This window comes from Furipterus horrens, unplaced genomic scaffold (assembly GCF_987537825.1).
Source record: "Furipterus horrens unplaced genomic scaffold, mFurHor1.1.pri manual_scaffold_2, whole genome shotgun sequence".
In the NCBI taxonomy this organism is placed as follows: Eukaryota; Metazoa; Chordata; class Mammalia; order Chiroptera; family Furipteridae; genus Furipterus; species Furipterus horrens.
Genome location: NW_028327172.1, coordinates 207,972,638 through 207,985,125, shown reverse-complemented (window position 1 = coordinate 207,985,125; position 12,488 = coordinate 207,972,638).

Here is a 12,488-nt window from a genome sequence, read left to right as displayed (position 1 = left end):
CCCAGCAACCAGCTGGAGTTCAAGCCAGAGGGCGCCGGATTAAGCCATGCAGATTTAGAAAAAGAAAGTGATCTATAGATATTTGTGGTGGCTGAGACCTGGGAATGCAATTAGAAGCTGTGCACATCAGCTGTAGAAAGGACAGCAAAATGTGAAATGAAGGGTCATACCAATGTCATTGGACAGTTCCCTCAGATCTTGCTTAGACAGTTTTGAGCATATTAGTAGGAAGGCATTAGATGGAACTCAATCTGTGCACAGGTGTGTGTGTGCATGTGTCTGTGTATGTGTGTGTGTGTGTGTGTGTGTGATTGTAATCATATTGGCTCTTGCCTAATCGGCTTGAATTTTGGACAGTTAGTTTAACTTCTCTTAGCCTCCTGAGCACACTGAAAACTAATTCTTAGAGTTGGATTTTTCTAGAACCTAGCAGTGACCTCAGAAGCACAGCTGGACTACAAGGAGGGAAAAGTCGTTATTTCTTCTCCATTGTCTGCCCTCGTCTCAGAGAGTGGAGAACTGTACAAACTTTTTTTTTAGAAGAATAGTGTTCCATCAGTGCTCCTGTTCTAAGAATATTTAATGACTTCCATTAAAAGAAATCTGGATAGAAAGGAGGATTAAAGGAAGGAACTAACTGTGGCTTATTACATACTTAGAATGTGCATTTCAAAAAGAATTTTAGCAAAGCAAGAACCGAAAGCATGCTGGAAGTAGTGCGAGCCGTGGGGTGTAACTTAGGACATGCATGTTTCCCTGCGTACAAAATGAGGAAGTAGGGGTGGAAATGCCCTGCTTTTACTCAGAAGGCTCCTTTAAATGAATTTCTTCTCCCTGCCCTGCCTCACCAGTTTCATTGAGCTATAAGGACATGTAACATTGCGTAAGTTTGGAGTGTACAGTGTGATGGTTTGAAACCCATATGTATTGAGAAGTGTTTACCACGGCAAGGTCACTTAACACATCCTCCACCTCACATAATTACTGCTTCGCTGTTGCTATGGTGAGAACATTTGTGATCCACTCTGGTAGCACCTTTCAAAGTACGCTATAGTCAGCGTGCCATATATTACATCCTCAGCACTTGCTCCTCTGAAACTGGATGTTTTTACACTTTGACCAATCCGCCTCCTTTCCCCACCTCCTCGCTGCTGGCAGCCACCATTCTGCGCTCTGTGTTGACAAAGGGGGCTTTTTTAGATCCACATACAAGTGAGATCATACAGTATTTGTCTTTCTCTATCTGAAACAGTTCACTTAAAATAATGCCTCAGTTTAATTCATGTTGTCACAAATGTCACAATTTTATTTATTATTATTATTATTATTGCTGATTGGTATCCGTGTACGTGTGTGTTTGTGTGTGTATTTTCAGGCCCCATTCACTGTGCGTGAACATTTACGTTGTTTTCAAGTCTTGCTTATTGTGAAAAATGCTGTCGTGAACGTGAGGAAGCCGAGACCTTTACAACATCCTGCTTATTAGTTTGATGTAACCCTGCTTATTTTAGCTTTCATGGCTTGTGCTTTTGGTGTTATATACAAAAAAATCACTGCCAAGATCAAAGTCAAGGAGATTTGTCCCCTGCATTTCTTATACAGGTTTTATGGTTTCAGGCCTTACGCCTAAATCCCTAATCCCTTTTGAGTTAAGTTCTGTGTGTGATGCGAGACAGGGAACTTTTGAGTTCAATTCATTCTTTTGCATGTGAATAGTCAAATGTTAGTTGCCTAAATATGCATGGATTTATTTCCAGATTCTCAATTTTGTTTCACTAGTCAATGTATCTGTTTTTGTGCCAGTACCGTAATTTTTTCTTATTGAAGCTCTGTAATAGTAGTTTAAAATTTGGAAGGGTGCTGCGTCCATCTTTGTTCTTTCTCAGGATTGCTTTGGCTATTTGCAGTCTTTTGTAATTCCATATGAATTTTAGGATAGTTTTTTCTATTTTTTTTTTTTTTTGTGTGTGAAAAATACATTGGAATTTTCAAAGAGATTACAGTGAATCTATAGATGGCTTTGGGTATTATCAGTATTATAATCATATTAATTCTTCTGATTCATGTACATGAGATATGTTTTCATTTATTTGTGTCTCCTTCAATTTCTTTCATCAATATCTGATAGTATTCAGCATATAGATCTTTCACTCATTTGGTTAAATATATTCCAAACTATTTTATTGTTTTTAATTCTCTTGCAAATGAAATTTTCTTTTTCATATCGTTCACTATTAGTATATAGAAACTCTTCTGACTTTCGTAAGTTGATTTTGTATCCCGAAGCTTTACTGAGTTATTTGGTGGAATCTAGGATTTTCTATGTGTAAAACTGTGTCATTCTTTCTTCCTCTTTGTTCCACTGGGCTGCTGAAAGCAGATATTTAAGCTTTCCCATAACTGTCTGCATTCATGGTTAGCTTATCATTGATTTGGGGGGAGGGTGGCATGGCTGGGGTATCCTACTGTGTTATCTTGGTAGACTTCTTTGTGATGATGTTTTCTATTGAACCTTCCTGCAGCTGTAAATCTGAAAAAGAGATTGTACCCTCAGCCGAGTGGACAGTAAGGCTAATGAGCATTCTGCCACGTCTCCTATTATGCAGACATTAATGTGTCCATGGATCACCTATGGACTCAGCAGAACTACAGACCTTTGGACGGAGCCTGAGGTGCTACAGTTCTAAGCTTTCAAACACCTGTTGCTGGAGAAGATACGTTGGTGTGGTGAGTCACACAAAACCAGATAGACTCTGTCTTAGGAGAATAAACAGAAAAAAAGGAGAGCTGGGTATGACCGAAAGTATTGTTGGATAAAGGACATAATACTTAGAAATACCTAATTTATTTTAGGGAAAAAAAGTTTATTTTAGGTAAAAAGTTAGAAAGTCAGGAAAAAAGGAAAGAAGTAAGTTAGGAAGAAGAAAAGAAGAGAGGATTAGAAGGACCATGGAAAAAACAGAAGAAAGTAGAGGAAAATGACATGGAAAAAAAAAAAAAAAGGGCAAGGAAGATAGAGTCTGGAAAGAATAAGAGACAACCCAAGGAAAATTGTACCTTCCTAAAGAACATCTCATAAAGATTAGAATTTAAGATTCTAATTTAAAATAAATAAGCACTTCATAGTGAGATGCTAAAATGAGAAAATCTATTGAAAATAGTGACTACAAAACAGAAAAAATAACAAAATATATTATCACAGAACAAGAATGTAGATTAGACACAGCAAGGAACAGAAGAGACACAGCTGAAAATGGAAAAAGAAGCAGGGCGTGCCATGGAACTCACCTAGATTTGAGATCTAACTCAACCACCACCCTGCCCATGCGACCTTGATCAATTACCTAACCTCTCTGGGTCTCCATTTCCTTACCTGAATAATGGCAATAAGAACAGCAACTTCTTCATTTGTTATTGTGGACGATTTAAATATAGACTCCTGAAGACATGTTGAAAGGAGTAACTAAAACATTAAGCCAATCCCTGTCACTAATTGGTCTGTAACATTGACTAGTCTCCCATCTCCCTTAGAGCAAAAAGCAATGACCCTTTCCCCTAGGACAGTCACTCTTGTTCATTCTGCTCCAGCCACAGTGTTACCCTTGCATGTCCCAACGCAGGGTCTTTAGAGGGATTTTTCCCGCTTCCTGATAGGTGTTTCTCCTGTTGCACGCATGGCTCCCTCACTCATTTTCACGTCTTTACACACAGCTTCTATTTTCACTGACGGCTGTTCCTCCTTAAATTGCAATTGACTGCACTCCTCTAAAGCTGCAGTTCTTCCCGCCCTTGCTCTGCGGGCATGCTGCATCGCATTTCCCTTGATATATTAGCACAGTCACAGCACTGAATCTGCGCGTGTTTACCGTCTGCGTCCTTCTCACTAGTTCTGTGAGGCTGGCACTTTGACTGTCTGGGTCACTACTGTATCTCTAGCACCTAAGTACCTGAGACTTGATAGATATTTGTTGAAATAATAATTTTTGTGCATAAGATTAGTATTAGGATTTAAAATGAGATAAGGCCACATTTGGTGACTTACATAGATACACATCACACACATTTATCGATAACCTAACGCAATTTATTAGATACTCTATACACATTATTTTGCTTAATTATAACAGCAAATATTGTATAGAATTTATTGTCCCCATTTTTCATGTTTAGAAATCATGCCTCAGAAAAATTAAGTAACGTCGACCGAGCTGAACAGGTAATAACAATTCTCAGAACGGGGCCTGTGTGATTCCCGTCCTTTTGGCTCGTCATCATGCCTTGCCTGAAACATGTATTTGCACTTAATCTGAAAATGAGTTAATACATCCTCTCGGACTCTATAAATTAAATCAGTCCAATGCACACACTGCTATGTACCCATTTAAGAATGAGCCTTGCTTAATACCTGATCAGAAGAGTTCTTGACCTGACATTGAACTCACTGGTTATACTTTCTTGACAAGCTTACTTTCATTAGAAATATCTATAAACAGTTACAAAAAAAGAAAAGTCAGCTCATTTTGCAATTTTTTTAGATAGCTTATACCTGTTTTTTAAAAGAAATATGTTACATGGCAGCAGCTGCCATTTTCATGTAAATTATATAAAAGTAATAGTTCAGTAGAAAGATTTGATTTTGATCCATATTTTCAGCATATTAAAACTCTTTCTGGAATCTTCACTCTGATTTGATCTGGGGCCTTGCTCACTGACAGGACAGGTTTCATGATCATGTGTCAGTATTCCAAGAGCCTCCTGTTTAACAGAACAGCACTGTTCCCTGGAATACTCCAGTCACCTCTCATCCACTGACCTTTCCCCTGGAAACATTCATCACTGGTGACACTGACTGATGAGCAGAGTGATCCCCTGACCTCCAATTTATTCATGTTGATGGTCTTGACACTCCTCATAGTCTCCCAGGCTCCACACAGCTGCCTAATATCATCAGTGGGCCTTTCCTTCCCAGAAATACTTTCTGTCTCCTCACCATATGACAGTATTACTTTCTTCTCCATCCGGCATGAACTGTCACTTTTTTTTTCTCCACTTACTGCTTTTCGAAATCTTTAGGTTCCCTCTCACCCCCACTGACATTTCTAGGTCTCTCATTTAGTTACCTACAGTTTTTCTGTTTTAGGGATTATTTTCTGAGCAAAAGGATACTCTTGCTGGTAGAATAGCCTCATCAATTGGGTTAGAATTTTTATATCAGTAATAAAGGGTCAGCTCAATCTTATTAGACCCCTCCCACCTTTAGGTTACAATGATCATTTTTAGGACCTCACTTAATAATGACTATTATTATTAATTCCATATCCCTTCCTTAAGAAGTTTTAGTAATTCATGATGCTAATAAATGTGCTCTTACTATTAATAGTAATAACTACAATTTATTGATTTTTAACTATTTTTCAAAAAAGAATGAAGAAACAAATTTAATATTAATAATAAGCAAATACCTTTCTTGAACAGTTACATTGTGTTAGATACTATTGTCAATAATAAATATTATCTCATTTAACCCTTCCAACAATTCTATGAGTTAAATAGTATCGTTATCCTTATTTTGAAAACAGGGAAACCAAGGCACAGTGAAGTTTAAGGTGCCCAAGGTCTCATGGCTGGTCACTGGCAAAACCATGATTTTGTTAGGTGATGTAGTAATTATTTTGGATGAAATTTCATCAGCCAAATCTTTCTCCAAGGGGAAAGAATAATAATAATGATGATAATGATAATGATGATAAATATTACTAATAAAAGCTACTATCTCTCATGCAAGACAATGCTCTATGTACTTTTTATACAGATTCTTGCTTATTTTAATTCTTACAAGAAGAGAACACCATAGTTGTAATTGTGCCTATTACTATAGATCAGGTTGGAAATTGGAGAGGTAAAGTATTTTTCCTGAATCAGTGGAAGTGGTTCTAAGCAATTCTATTTGCCACCTGAGTGCTTGCTTTGGTGCTATTTGTGGGTCCAGACCATGAATTCTTACAATGAGGGAAATCTTTTCCAGGAGTAGCAGCTGGTGGGCAGTTTGAGAAAAACCTCATTACAGTTAGGCATATAGTTGCCTCATCTTGCCTTTAACTAGCCTGGAAATCTCTTAACAGCAAGTGTTCTGTGTTATCCGAGAATGTAGCCTGCGCACTCTCAAAAATACTTGTTGAATTAAATGGACTGAAGGAAGGGAAGCTTAGAGAGGTTTGGAGGCTGGACCAGGCTCCCAGCGCTGGTTGGTGGATGAACCAAGACCTAGTGCCCTGATTTGTGTTCAAAAGCTCCTCACACAGTCGCCTTGTGATGAATTTACAGATGGAGAATTAAAGTAAAAAATACAAAAGATGCTGTGTGGTAGCCTTTCAATAGTTAGCACAAACCAGAATATGGTCTCCTAATTTCCACTCCAATCTTTGTTTCTTTACTACTTATCTACAATTAATTATTGAACATGACATTTATCCTTTATTCATAAAATATTTATCATACTTCTATGCTTTCTTCTCCTTCAAAGTGCTTTGTCATAGCTCATTAATCATGAAAACTATAAAACTGCATTCATATATTTGTAAAAATATGGTTCATCTAAGTGTAGGTTTTAAAGAACAATAAATCTTAGATATGTTGCATAATTCTGAAAAATACTTTCCCCTTAAACATTTTTCTGTTTGTCATGGGTGAAAAAAAATGAGTTTGCCAAGCATCCCAAAGATGCTTATCCTTTCCTGTGCAGTCACTGCTCATCACATTGTGCAAAAGACTGATTGTTTTCTATTCCCTACAATAATTTAATTATATTGATGAGTGCATTACATCTCTGAGTTTGAGGAAAGATAACAACATTGTGGGTGTTCTATAGAAATAGTTTTATGTCTTGATAATGTTTTCATATTTTTTTCTTTGAGAATTGCCTTGCGAGTCATCAGCAAAATGGTGGCATAGAAGTTTCTAGCACTCATCTGCACTCCTCCCCCTACATCAATTTATAGAACTGCCCACACATGAAATGTATTCACAGAGCTAAGGATTCTAGGTGAGGGATTATAGTACATACGTAGAGCACGGAAATAAGACAGGATGGAGGGTAAAAGAGAGAGAATCACATTACCCCCCATGATGCCTACCCCCAAGTTCAGGCAGCTGTCCCATGGGTGAAGGAGAGTGAAGTAAGCACCTGACTTCACTGTAGACCCCAGAGACAACCCACTTCTGTAGCACACCAGCTCCCTTGGCCATAGCGACTCCCTGTGGGCTCTTGAGAAGCCAGTCCTCCAGCTCATGTTGGCTCCTGTCAGCTCCCTCAGCCTCAGGTAACTGCTACACTAGAATCTTAGAGGACATCAGCAATCCCAGGCTCCCAGTTCACTACAGAAGTGATCCCCAATCTGTTTCACACCAGGGACCGGTTTCATGGAAGACAGTTTTTCCATGGACCAAGCGTGGGTGGGGGGTGGTTTCAAAATGATTCAAGCCTGTTACATCCAAGCTCACCTCGTGCTGTGATGCTGGTTACTAACAGGCCCACACAGGTACCAGTCTATGGTCCAGAGGTTGGTGGCCATTGTACTATGGTGCCAGCCAACTCCTGTGGCCTGGGTGATTCCTGGGGCCCCACACTCCCAGCAACTTCCACAAACCTGCTATCCCAGCCCATCCTAGCATTGATTGGCTTCCAAAGCACTGAGCTCTGAGCAGGCTTCTGCCATCCCAGCATCCTAGCTCACCCAGCACCCGCTGACTTGTATGACTCTGGGAACCTGGACCCAGACTCCTGATGAGCTCCCAAGGACTGGGAAGCTCCTGTGACATCAAGATCTCAATCAGTCTACACGTAACTTGGATCCAGGCAGACATCCGTGAACCCAGTTTCTTGGTGAAGACCAATATAAGGCTTAGTAACATGGACTCAGTCTTTCAAGCTACCCCAGCACGAGAATAGCTCACACAGACCCAGCTTCCTGGTTTATCCAATTGCAAAACAAATTCAACAGCACAATAAAAAGATAATACACCATGATCAAGCAGTGTTTGTCCCTGGCATGCAAGGAGGGTTAAACACAAGCAAATCAATAAATGTGATGCACTCCATTAATAGAATAGATGATTAAAGTTGTGTGATCATCTCAGCTGATGTCAAAAAAGCATTTGACAATATCCTTTAATGATAAAAACTCTCAACAAATTGGGTATAAATAACTCATATAACTCAGTAGCAGAAAAACAAAAACTGATTTAAAAATAGGCAGAGGACTTAAATAGACATTTTCCAAAGAGCAGATACAACTGGCCAAATAACACATGAAAAGATACTGAGCACTACCAATCACCAGGGAAATGCAAAGTAGAACCACAATGAGATATTACCTCATACTTTTGGAATGTCCATTATCAAAAAAGACAAGGGACAACAAATATTGGTGAGGATGTGGGAAAAAGGGCCAGCCTTACACACTATTGGTAAGAATGTATATTGATATAGTCACTATGGAATAGAGTATGGAGATTCTTTAAAAAATTTAATTTAGGCATACTATATGATCCAACAATCCCACTTCTGAGCATACATATGAAAGAAATGAAATCACTATTTCAAAGAGATCACTGAACCCCCAAGTTCATTGCAGCATTGTTCTCAGTAGCCAGGGCATGAGAGCAACCTCAGTGCCCTCCAACAGGTGAATAGCTGCCGATAAAGAAAAGGTGACATAATGTATCTCTCCAATTCAGCCACTAAAAAAGAAGAAAACCCTCCCTCTTGCAACAACATGGATGGGACCTGGGAAATTATGCTACGTGAAATAAGTCAGACAGAGAAAGACAAATACTGTGTATTTTTACTTATATGTGGAATCTAAAAAAAAAGCGAACTCATGGAAATATAAAAGCACATTGTTGGTGCTAGGTTCTGGGAGATGTAGAAAATGGGGAGTTGTTGGTCAAAGTGTACATACTTCCAGCCATAAGAGAGTAAGTTGAGGGGATCTAATGTACAGCGTGGTGGTTATAATTAATAATGTTGAATTGTATACCTCAAAGTTGTTAAAGATGTAATCTTTAATATTATCACAACACATTAAAAAATGGTAATTATGTGAGGGGATGAAGGTGTTAACTAACCTTATTGTTGCAATCATTTGCAATATATACGCATATCAAATCATCACATATATACCTTGAGCTTACATGTTATATGTCAATATCAATTAAATATAAAAACTGGTAAAAAAAAAAAAGAATTACCTGAATAATTAATATATAGTTCCAATTAAATGATCCTCTTCAAAATCTACCTGCACATACATCAGCATGGATTCAGTATTTCATTTTCCCAATCACATGTCTAGACATTAATATTCTCTCAGGGACAATTTAACTTCACGTGCAGGCTTTTCCCAGTAGAACAGCATTGATTAACAATGACTATAGATCACAGGACAAACATTTAAATTAAGTGATAGTGTGCCTCTGGAGATAATACAACAATGAATGTCAATGTGCCTCATCCATTGTCATTTGATATTTATTGGGCACCATAAATATCAGGTGCTATGCAAAGGTGCCAGGGATATAATAATGGGTAACATTCTCTTTACACAATGGAAGTGTATAGGCCAACTGGGAAGGCAAGCAACTATTCAGAAAAATTCAATAACAACGTGAAGATTGGTATGTGCAGGGCAACTGTTGGGAGAGTCAGCAGTTAGCATGTTAGCCAGGTGTTGAAGTCAATGAGGGTTCCTCTGATAATATATTTCTTACACCAAGTTGTAAACAGTACTTAGGAGTTAGCTAGGTGAGAAAGGATATGAAAATTGATCTAGCTGGAAAAACAGGTGTAGAAAAGCTAGTCAAGAGACAAGTGGACCTTTCAAGGTAATATCTGCAGGACTGGAACAGACCACTGAAGAATTAGTGTGTGCAGGATAGCAATGGAGAGAAGACCATTATGCGGGCTCCATGGAACCATGAAACCAAAGGTAATAATGACCATGGTGAGTGTAAGTTCATCCAGGGGTTAATCTGGATGAACATTTCAGCACATTTTTAAGCACAATATTAGTTTCACTATAATTTAGTATCTTATAAATACTTTTTGTGTAATATGATGGCAAAAAAAAATCATAGATGTCTAGAATCCTTTTTTCCTACTTTTGATTTATACTTAACATATGAGGATGGAAATAAGAAACATACACACATCTGTCCAGAATTTAAGACTATATATATAGTAAAAACAAATAGGAATCTGCCTAGATTAATTGTTACTCAAAAAATACTTATTTAGTTTTCATCATGTGCTAGATACTGTGCTAAAGTGAGCATTTAGTGATGGACAAGTTTATTCTCACAAAACTTATAGTATAGTCAGCGGAAAAAACTATGAATAGGTGCTGTGTATAGCAATCTCTCTCCCTTAGGGATGGCGATTTACTTGCAGGAAGGCAAAATGGTCAGAAATTCCAATGTCTACAGGTGTCAAGCAAGGTAACACAAATATATGAACAATCTGCCAAGATTCTTTTGTTGTGATCAAGATTATTGTGTCTCATAATCTGGTTGCTTTAAATAGTACACAAACCAAATAGACAAATCGAAACCTGCTCATTATCTGCGGTCTAAGTCCTATGGCTATATGATTGTGTGAGAAAGACCTTAGCCCCTCATGGAGGCTCTGTGACCTTGGATCGTCGAGATTGGAAGATGGAAGTATGAAGTCTGACCAGATGCTATCCAGCCATGTAATGAAAAATAGACATTTACTGATATAAGATAAAAGAAACATTGTACATAGGACAGTGATGCCCCAGTTCCCTTTGAAGTAAGTACTTTGTGACCTCACACAGTTCTCCCAGTCACCATTAGCTGCCCTGTTTTATTTTCCTGAATCTCACTGATGGTCTGAAATCCCTTCCCTTTCAAAGGTGATTTTAGTTTTGTGAAAAGCCAGAAGTTGCAGGACGCCAAATCTGGCCTGTAGGGGGGGGCAAAATCACCTGGGTGATCTGATGTTTCATAAAAAAGCTACATGAGCTGTAATGCATGAGCAGGCACATTGTTGTGATGAAGCTGCCAATCACCAGTTGTCCATAGCTGCGGCCTTCTGAATCATCCAAATAGTTTCCACAGAGGAATGTTCAAGCTTATTACAAAATTTGATGCATTTCGTTTCTCTACTCAATCAGTCATTTTGAATGTGATGGTCACACAGTACGCATGCTCACTCAATGGTGTCTAGCACCCCCACTGACTAGTACAGTGAAGTTGTCATTGTTCACACATGTGCATTCCAGTCCTCTGTCCTTGGCTGCTGGCTTACATCTATGTCATACAAACCATTCTTGTTATATTATAACAATGGCAGGACCTTTCCTGAACAGACCTCATACACTGAGGCCCTCAAACTCACATTGATGGAGAATAATTAACACATCAATCAGAGGGAAAAGATACAGTAGAGAAATATGTTTATATTATACATCAACCCAAGATGGCAATTCAGAAAATAATAAGAGACAAAGGAACCACTTATCCTAAGACAATAACCATGAATACAGGTAAAAAAACAAAAATAAAAACAAAAACCAACAATCCTTTATATACCAGGAGATTCATAGCAATAATATTTAAAATAATGAATAACTGGATAAAATATAATGGTCTGAACATAGTGACCTGGCTGGCAATGCTTTTAGAGTACTTGGTGTGTTAGCAAAACTTGTGCCCCTGGTCTCATTTTCTAATTTGCACCAACTCTCGTCTCTTGAGACCAGTGGGTTTTGTTTGTTTGTTTCATCTTGTTCCTATTTTTAGTAGTATTTTTCCATAAACTTTTTTCTCATTCTCTATGCCCTCAATCTTCTGTTCTATCCTTATCTAAATTTTTTAATGAAAATTAGTAACTAATAATTATTTATCTGCTCTCAGAGAAGTAAGTTATAACAGGTATTAAGTCTTAAGCTTAATGTGGAAACTTTTAGGCAGCAAGGAGTAAAATGACATAGATTTCTGAAGATTGGGTCTATACCCTTGAACCTGAAGGCATACAGGTGGTTTTACACAAAATTGGTTAACCTCACTTCTCTTTTTGACCATCACTCTGTCCTCATTTTACAGATGAAGGAAGTGAGATACAGAGAGAGGGTCATGAGGGCCGAGAGTCAAACTTAGGCAGTCTACTTAGAGTCCTTACTTACACGCTCCACCATGGGGCTCCCCATCATTCCCTTTGCCATCATTTCTGATTGTACCTTCCTCTTCAAATGTGGTACTTTGTATTGCTGGCCACAATCCTATTCGCCACATATCAATTTTTCTCTTTCTCTCTGCTTCTTTGTAATGCCAAAGGCAGTGTCACTCCCTAGATACTTCCAGCTCAAACATTCTGTGTCTGAAGTCAAATGTCTTACATTTATATTTGTTGCTAATAGAGATGTTGGAAAGAAAATGCTGATCTCTTGAAGAGAAAAACCATACAGTTT